Source organism: Paroedura picta, chromosome 6 (assembly GCF_049243985.1).
Source record: "Paroedura picta isolate Pp20150507F chromosome 6, Ppicta_v3.0, whole genome shotgun sequence".
In the NCBI taxonomy this organism is placed as follows: Eukaryota; Metazoa; Chordata; class Lepidosauria; order Squamata; family Gekkonidae; genus Paroedura; species Paroedura picta.
In genome coordinates, this window is record NC_135374.1 from 51,690,850 (window position 1) to 51,700,743 (window position 9,894).

The 9,894-nt window shown below is 40.3% G+C and overlaps 1 long non-coding RNA gene across 1 annotated transcript; it reads right to left on the reverse strand.

Annotated features, from left to right (window-relative positions):
- Positions 1–375: 375 nt before the first annotated feature.
- On the reverse strand, positions 376–8,891 carry LOC143839839 (uncharacterized). Its single transcript, XR_013231903.1, has 2 exons — positions 8,794–8,891; positions 376–6,369 (listed from the first exon to the last, which is right to left on the reverse strand). It is a non-coding gene; the product is annotated as an uncharacterized LOC143839839 (long non-coding RNA).
- Between the last annotated feature and the right edge of the window lie 1,003 nt (positions 8,892–9,894).

The window sequence follows — 9,894 nt, forward strand, 5'->3', positions numbered from 1 at the left end:
CATGAGAAGGAAGGACTCCCTGAAAAAGAGCCTAATGCTGGCAGCGATTGAGGGCAAAAGAAGGGGATGACAGAGAATGAGGTGGCTGGATGGAGTCACTGAAGCAGTAGGTGCAAACTTAAATGGACTCCGTGGAATGGTAGAGGACAGGAAGGCCTGGAGGATCATTATCCATGGGGTCACGATGGGTCGGACACGACTTCGCACCTAACAACAACAACAACCTTCCTCCTCCTCTTCCCTGCTACTCCACTTCTGGGGTAAAACAGTTGCTGAATACTAGTGGTGTTTGAGATGGGACTCACCACTCTGCCACCTGGCTGCCAATACAGCCCAAACACTGCCAATAATTTAAAATCAGAGTCCAGTAGCACATTCAAGACAAACAAAGATTTATTCAAGGCGTGAGCTTTCGAGTGCAAGCAGTCTTCCTCAGACTATACTTGGAACTCAATGTCTACATTCCTCAGCAGGCTTCTTTCTGTCCTGGAGGCTGCAGCTACTTTGTGCACATTCCTTTTCCACATTCCTTCTTCACAACTCACTCCAACAGCTACCTTCTGTCAGTTCCAGCTCACGCGACTTGCTGAGCACTGCAGGCAGGGATGGAGGGATGACAATGATTCTCATGTCCTTCCATGTTTCTTGTCTGAAAAAAGAGGACAAAATTCCAAGGTTGCAGCTAAAATTGATAAGAATATGTCCTATTTGATTGTCTTCTTGACATTCTGTCCTTGGCATTCTGTCTTACCATTGATTTCTACTAATGTGTCTGTTCTTGGTGGTGGTAATAGCAACTCCTTAGTTTCTTGTTCCTCTTCCTCCTTCCCCACTTTCTTCCGGTGTCACCACCTAAATAGTGTCACCACCTAAATAGGGCAGTAGCAGTGGCAGTTCCCAAGCTTCTCGCTCCACCTCACCACTTACAGCATTGATGTCTTGCTTCCTGTTCCTCCTCCCTTGTCCACCCATAGAAATCCATAGGTTGACCAGACACATCTCCCTGGAAAGGTTATTCCATCATCATGTGGCTGGCACTAAAAAGGCATCCTCTTGTGTGTCCGCTAGATAAGCTTCTTTGATTGGTCAGATTAGAGGGGACCAAGATCAATGATCTCTTTGTTATTTGAGGAGATCATTTTAGCCACACGTGGTTCTGATTCAGAGGAAAGTATAATGGGGAGGGGAAAGGAGGCTCAATTATTTTACAATCAGATCAATTTATAAACTCCCTCTGATCCCACTTCTAGGGAATCAATTAGCATACAAATATTGGAAGTGATGGATGCCTTCCATACATCCTGTGTTTGGATCAGGGCCTCACAAAGGTTTAATTATTATTACTGTTTAAAAGTCACTGAGAAGATCCAGTCACAAATCTCCCATGTATCATCTGTTTGAGTGATGAAATCAGGCAGGTATTTATGTGATGACTGGCTAGTATACAGGTAGCTGATATGGAAAATATAACAAAAACACAAAACCTAATAAGACTGGATTAACCCAGCTTTTAAAGACTATGTATCTTGGCTACTGTAGTTCGGAAAACAGAGAAGATCCTTATTCAGTTACACTGCAATTGAAAATAACTGGATAATTTCAATGTACAAAAGAAACTAATCTTTGTCTGCGATGGTGGGGAGAGCATTTAAAAAGAGCAGGTGGCCACATAACAGTTGATAATGACAGGCACAGTACCCACTCACTTTAAATTCTCCCCAATCTTGATTAATACTTTTCTCAGGCTATGCTAATGAGTAAGGAAACAATAAAAGGGAGGGGAAATGAAAAAAAAATCAAGTCACGAGCAGGTAAAACAGGAAATAAAATACAACTATTTATTACCCAGTGCCATTTTTTAAAAATAAATAAATGTAAATATAAAGTGTCTTTTTCAGGACAGCAAACTGTATATGAGACCTAAAATAATTATAAAAATACTCATGTAAGGATTTTAATAAGTTGTAACATACTGACATTTTCCAAGCTAAGTAGGGTTGGCCCTGGCTAGCATTTGGATGGGAAACCAGGACTGTGAGTACAAACCATCGCTGAAAGTCTCTTTCCTTGAAAACCTTATGAGGTCGCTATAAGTCAGCTGTGACTTGATAGCAAAAAACAACAACAAAGTCTTCTCAATTTCTCTACCCTGTATTTCCCTCAATAAATTCTAAACTTTGCTTTGGAAAAGATCTATCTCCATCCTATTCCCAGGTCAGAAGCCAGATTGGAAAGGGTCAGGTGCCAAAGTTTCCTCCAAGAAAACCTGTATCTGTTCCACCACTGCTCATTCAATCATTTTACCCAGAAATGCCAGATACTAAACTGGGCACTACTTGGCCAGATTGGTGGGATCCAGCCCTTTTTTTTTTCAATAAAGGCTTCACCACTGCCTTTTTCAGTCTCTTCAGGAATGTCCCTGACATCAGGGACAGATTAATATCACAGAGAGGGTCCCGAATCTCCTCACCACCAGCTTTCAGCAGCCATGACGGCCATGGGATGAGAGGACATGTGTTTATCTGAAAGGGAAGGACCTTGGTATACATAGGTGGAATTTCCTGTTGTTACCCTTCTCGCTGCAACTCCAACTCCTAGAAATCACTAATTCCCCCATCTAAGTTTTAGACACAGGGATTTTTCCTGCACTGGAGGTGCCTCGGACGTTACTTAAATGCTGTCATGCCTCCTAGCACACTCCTGTTCCCACAGGCATAGGGTTTCAGCCAGAACTCTGCAGGCATACTGTGGCACCATCAGTGATACTGAGCAGTGCAGCACTGCTAGTGCCTGGTGCTGGCATAACTGGCCCTTACACCAGCATAAACCAGAATTACACTGGCATTCATATCCTGCATTGATTAGCCCTTTCCATTAGGATTTGACTGTAAACCGCAGCAAGTAAAAATTCATACTGTTCAGTCATCAAGTGTGTTGTAGCAGAACTTTGAATTTGTGGTGTGTTATTGGATAGACTTATTTCAAATAATTTAGCCGTATAATTAGAGATCTAATCTGGTTTGTTAGTATAATGTGGTGCTGCAATAAGTTGTGATATAAAGACTTACCAGGACTCTTCCTTTCTTCTACTAGATACAACAGTAATTAGATAGCCATGTAGAATTAGATAGCCACGTGTATACAAGAAGCTCCTACTGTACCTCCTGTTGTTATCTCTGCAGAAACTTTAAATCATCCATGATAATTTTGTGTATAATATGCACTGCAACCGTAGGTTTAATTTGAGTTTCATAAGAATCAAATGCCTAGACTGCAACACTTACTGATAGACTAGGTTAGATCCAATCACTCTACTTAGCAATGTTTGAGGACTTCCTCCCGTCTGGAGGAAGTTGAAGCAAGGTTCTCTAGGCTGAAGGTAAGATTCAGACTTTGATTAGACAAGTGGCTGGATCCACCTCTGTAACTTCACTGTCCCTTATCAGCATGGATGATATCTGTTATGATGTATTAAGTCAATAGAATTCAAGACCCAGTTAAAAATTATCATAAGTTTTAACTAAATCTTAAAGCTTTATAGATATAATGGCTAGCAAATAAAATTATAGTAAAAAATAAATTAGAGGTTAAATCTGAGAATGTTGTCTGAGAACAATTAACATCATTATCAGATAAAGAAAACTTCTCATTCATACTGGGCATAAAAATATGAGACTATTCTCCATGCAGATTTTAATTTGTAAGGTCTCCTTATAGAATATTGTTGCTCTCATAATAATACTTGGAAGCATTTCCAGAAAATAATTTTAGAAGAGAACCAAACAAACCTTGCAAATATGTCCAGTGATACTAACCAAGGATGATATCAACAAGTCTTAACATTCGTTTCAAATGTTCTCTGCTATTTTCTCATTATTACCAACTTGCTCCTTCAGTTCGTAATTATTATTTTTAAAGGTTAGCTTTACATGGCCAATTAAAATATACTAATTACATATCCACTTGTTAAATAACTCATAAGATTTATATAATACCTTATAAATGCTAGGAGTTATTCTATAGCTTTTCTGTGCATAGCAATGGTGAAAATCACCAGGAAATTGTATTTTTAAAAACCAGTAAAGTGTTTATACAATTTTCTTAAATCACATTGGTCTCAGATAAGCTGACCATACATAGTCAACATTTCCACATCATAGTCCTAAAAAGTATCCATTTGACAACTAATGCTGACTCATGTAGGAGAGGAAAATCACTTGTGGGTGTAAAGTAGATTTCATGAAGATACATGGTGATCCTGAAACAAATCAGAACCATTAATCATTGTCAGTTTATCTGGTTTCCAGAGCTGGATTAATAAACAGCTCTCACAAACAGTGAACTTCATGTTGCATTAAGCTTATGAAGCAAAGTCATCCAGAGGCAAATTAGAATGAAAACAAAGACTTCATTAAAAGAGATTAATTCAGAATAGACAAGCAGCAGTGCTGGAAATGTTTCTATGCAGAGAATGAATTACTTACTGTGCACTCAGCAGTATGTTCAAGCTCCATCTTTTTCAGGGTCAGAGAACAAATGAAAGCATGCATTATTGTTTTCATCATCTAGCTGATACTCAAGTTTTAGGTGTGTCTGAATACACCTTAAATGCAAAACCTATACATTCTGGTTATCAACATATGCAAACCTGTGATGCAACCTCTTATGAAACCTGCAGGAATCATCTTTATTCTTTATTTATATAGCACTCTCAATATACATACAGGAAGCAATATAAGCAAAAAAAAATATGTCACACCTATGAATAGTTTAATAATCTAAATGTCTGTAGTGCTGAAACCCAAGATAATGAGAAGGAATAGAAGCCAAAATGAGGAAAAAGATAAATATCCAGCAACACAATTGAACATATTTAGCAGTCGTATATTTTCTCTGTCAGAAATGTTGATAGTGAGGAGGACATCTTTGGGAAAGAAGCCTGTATCTTTCATAACTGTTCTTGCAGCCACAATTAAGAAAATGTTTGTAAGTCAAACTGAACACTATGATCGCCAAATAAAAATCTGTACCTGAGAAACACATTATGGAATTACATTGTGTCCGGCAATGAAGCATGAATGTCCTCAGATCCCTGACAATTATTTCCTGGGTGATAGCCTAAAATTGCAAACTTAAATGGACTCCGGGGAATGGTAGAGGACAGGAAAGCCTGGAGGATCATTGTCCATGGGGTTGCAATGGGTTGGACACTACTTCGCACCTAACAGCAACAAGCCTAAAATACTTTCAGAGGGTAGCTCTTCTGGCCTCAGTTAGAACAGGTAGATTTAAGTTCAACAGCACCTTAGAGAACAACACGATTTTCAGAGGATAAGCCCTTGAGAGTCAAAGCTCCCTTCATCAGACAGGAATGGAGATCTGAGTATTTTTATGCCAGTCAGAAGGTGGGCGGGGTGATGCAAAATGTATTGCTTATAAAAAGATGCAAAGTAACAACACATATTGATTATCAAAAAGGGGAAATGCTTGGGGCTCCTGATAGTCATGAAAGTGTATTTGAAATTGCCTTAAGCAAACAACATCTTTTCTTACCTTTCCACTTCTTACATATTTATATCTGTTAGCAGTTATGCAACTGACGCCTGATAACACCCTTCAAAGCTGCTATTAGCTTTAATTGGCATTCAGGAAGTCGTTTAAATCCTGTAAATATGCTCAGATTCCCACAGCCAGTTCATGACATGTCAAGTAATAAACTCCAATAATCCACAGCTGCATGCCTAAACATACTTACTTTGGAGTAAATCCTATTGATATTACTAGTCTGATTTCCAAGTCAACTAAGGACTGAGTTTTTTTTTTTAATGCTACAAAATAATCATCAAATAACTTTTTCTGAAGGCTGTTGTTGTCCTGCTTTTATTCCTTCTTTTTAAAAATTAAAGATGTTTCAGTTGGAAGATTCTACCCACAATGCAAGTGCAGAGAATAAACTGGTTTATGGTGGCTTCAGCCTTGCTAAGAAATACTTACCGTGTAAGATGCACAAGGCTGTAAACTTTTTATTATTTAAAATATATACATACCCCACTTTACCTCTGCAAACTCAAAGCAGCTAACAAAAACAGGCAAAGTTACAGGAAACAGCATAAGTATCTCACAAATTAAAACCTATACAAACACTATTAAAAGGCAATATGTAGGGCTGAATGAAGCCAAAACAGTTTACCCTTCAACAAATGCCCTTTTGAATAGAATGGCCTCCACGCCTTCCTGAAAGAAGCAAGGGAAGGTGTGCCTATACTCACTCTGATAAGTCATACTGGAGAATGGCCATGGCCGAACTGCTGCTGAAAAAAATTGTCCCAGTGAGGTTACCATTAGGAGAAGGCTGTCTGAGGAATGCACCTAACATGTAGAGAAAATATTAAGTAGGTTGAGGATGGATAGCAGTATCCACTTGTGGCTTCCTGTCACTGAATAGATAAGATGTAGCAGGAAACAGTCAACCAGGTCACAGATATAAAATTTGTATACAGCAATACTAACCATTTGTTATCCAGAAAAAATAATGTCCGGTTATTTCTTGATCTTAAGTGAAATAGTTTATACTTAAGCACATGCATACCAATTCTGTAGTTCACAGGCATCCTTGCTACAAATTAGTTGTATTTATATTAATTTTATTTCATCATTACTTATTATACATTTTGGAATGGTATCCATGCACACAAACCTTTCTCCTTTCCCAAAATTTTGTTGTGTAGAACACAATGTGCTTTCAAGTCCTCATATATCCTTAAGGTTTGTGCAGCCAGAATTACAGAAAGAAGTTATCTGTGGTATCAAGCCACAGAATCATGATCATGTTACATGATGTGAAGAGATCAGTGAATGAGGAAACAGCCAGGCAATGCTGTTCCCTGTAACTCTCTGATGCTTTACACACCCTAGCTAAGTCTAATGCCCAATGTTTTCAGGATAATAACTAGACACCGCAGACCATTTCAGAATATCCCTGATAATACCACCTAATCAAATGGTTAATCAGGCAGGATGGCATCATCTCCTGTCCCATCCCTACTAGCTGGACACAGACAGTAGTCACCAAAGACTGAGAACATTCAATCGCCAGTCATCCAACCCATTCCATGATGGGTTTCAACTGATGGTATTATTTGGAATATGCATCATGAAGGTCCTGACACCTACCCTGCCTGGACATTTCCAGCAGCCAGGGGGAAATTTATTAAAGGGCAGGCACTCTGAGTATGCTATCCCTCAGTTCTGAGTAGGTTTCCATTCCCAAACCTTTTTGCAATGCTGACATCTAATGAGTATCGCCTCTGAAAAAAAAAGGATATGACCTACTCTCTCCCTTTTTACTTACCTCCTTTGAATCTTTTCTCTGTGTCATACCTCTCCTACCACTTCTTAGCTATGCAGTTCTTTTCCAGATTATGAGCTGTTCGGTTATTGCTCACTGGAGCCCATGGCCTTTCCCAATCTCCCAGGGACTGTCTTCTATCTAGACCTCCTGTCTTATCTGCCCTCCACATTTTTGCACCCTGTGACGGACAGCACCTGGAAAACTACTGTAACAGCAACAGGGAAAACTAAAGCTCCTCACTAAACAGAGAAAGAGCCAGGGCAACAGGCTGTGTGATCTGTGATTGGCTAACCACAGTTGAATAGGAGTTGTTTTAGTAGCTGTGGGCTGGAAGGAAGACAGTACAGTCGGAGCTGAGTCTGAGACTGATTAGAGAGAGGTCTGACTCCAATCCTTAGCTGAAAAACTCTTCTGAGGAGAAGCTCCAGTGAGAGTACTGGGTTTTCAATTGAGAGCTAATCCATATAGTATCTTGCAACTAGAGCAGCCATTTGGCAGAGAGAATTTGGGGAGACAGGTGAATACTCCTAAATTAGACCAAATAAAATCCTTTATTTGTAGGCTTATAAAAATGCCTCAATGCCATTTTAACAGAGGGTTTGTTAAGAAAAGGTGTCTCTATTCCTTCCCAGAAGCTCCCAGGGTGGAGTGAAAGCCAAAAGATCTTCTAGTGACAGGGTGGGACAGTGAGCTTCCTTTTGTTACAGCCCCACAATTTTCTACTCCTTGGTTGGTTGGTTTTTCTGGATCAGCCATGTGGGAGGGACGCTTTAGTTGCAGGTGTATATTAATTTGAACTGGAAACTAAGATTTCTAAATAAATGCAATTATTAGATGGCCACAAGTAAAGTATTAAAATGTTGTTGGTAGACTGTTCTTGTCTTTCTTCTTGCAGCTCTGTATCTTGGTTAGAATAAAATAAAGATATAATCTGAGAAAGCTGAGTAATGTTTGAAGTGTTACTGTCTGTTGATAGGTCAACAAACACAAGCACCAAATGAAGGAAAGGATTGGTGATTACAAAGTGGGGCCAAAAGGGCCAGCAAACCAAGTATGTTACAAATCAGAAATCCTTACTCCTGGTTTCACCTCCACACACACATATTCAACTGAATGCACTATTTTATGTTCCCATGAAAGTCATCATCATATTACAATAAAGTGATTAGTCTTTATGGTGCCTGAAAGCTCTTTAAAAATAAATTATAGACCATTATGTCTTGAAAACATTTTGTAAATGAAAGGTAATCTGTGACTCTGCTTGCTTTTTCTACCCCTCCTCCACCTTCCCAGCTTGCTGGCACACCTTCTTCCTCTCATATACTGAAAATGACACTCACATTCCAGAAGAGTGGGGAGTGAACAAGATACAAGGAACAGGCAAGCATGAAGACAGTATAACAACTGCAAGCTATGAAAGGAAATAACAATCAAACACTGACTTTTTTCAAAGCCAGTTCCATCTCCCCAGCAGCCAACATAGCTTGCAGGAAGTTGCTTCATAGGGCCACCTGCATTAATGATGAATTTTATGAAAGAAGTATTTCCCTAGTGAGTCAGAGAAATAGAGGTAGGAATGCTTGCTGTAGGACTGCTTTAGGTTTCCAATAACACCTCACTTGCATACCATTTGCAAGACTAAGAGAGCACTCCATCAGGACCATACAGGATTCACAGATCACTGTAGGCTGCTTTAGAACATTGGTTCCCAAACTTTCTACGTCAAACTGCCCTCCTGGATGCCAGGCCACATTCCTACACAAATATAAACATGCACTTCTTTCCTGGTCTTAGGTCTACCACAAATTCAAAACACACAACATTGCCTATACTTCTTTTTTGGTTTGGGTGGCCATATTTTGGACTGGAAAAGAATTAAGTTCTTTGGAAGAATTACTTTGGGTCCTCATTGAGGAGAAAGGAAGATAGGAAAGAGAGAGAGCGAGCAAACGAGCCCCAAACTGCAAATGATCCTTGCTTCCCTGCTACAAGGAGACCTGATTACCTCCTATGGCTTCTGCTGAGAGAGAGAGAGAGAGAGAGAGAGAGAGAGAGAGAGAGAGAGAGAGAGAGATGTGCCTGCTGGTGTCCCCTGGGTCCTAGTGTCCATTGCATTCCTGGTTGCAATGGGCTTTCTTGCTAGTCCTTTATAATAAAATCGTGACAGTACACCCTGATGATGTGCCGGTCACTCAGAGGAGCTGGCACACTGTCAGGAAGTACCATGGGGCCTCTGACTGGCCCTCACTGGAAGGGGTCCTCTATCACTGAAGCTCTTCCCACCCTCCACAGGGGCCATGAGACCTGGTGGCCTCTGCTATGGCCACCCTCCCTTCTCTGAACAGCCTCCCTAACTCCGTGCAAGGTGAGGAGTGCCACAATCCTCCTGCTGCTGGCTCTTAGCCCCACTCGGGGAAAGAAGTGACATAAGCCTCTGCAGTGGGCAGCTGCCCACCCTTCTCTTTGCCCTTCCTACCTCCACATGGGGTGAAGAGCACTGCAACCTCTCCCATGGCCTGGCACCCACCCTTCTGCCTGCTCTC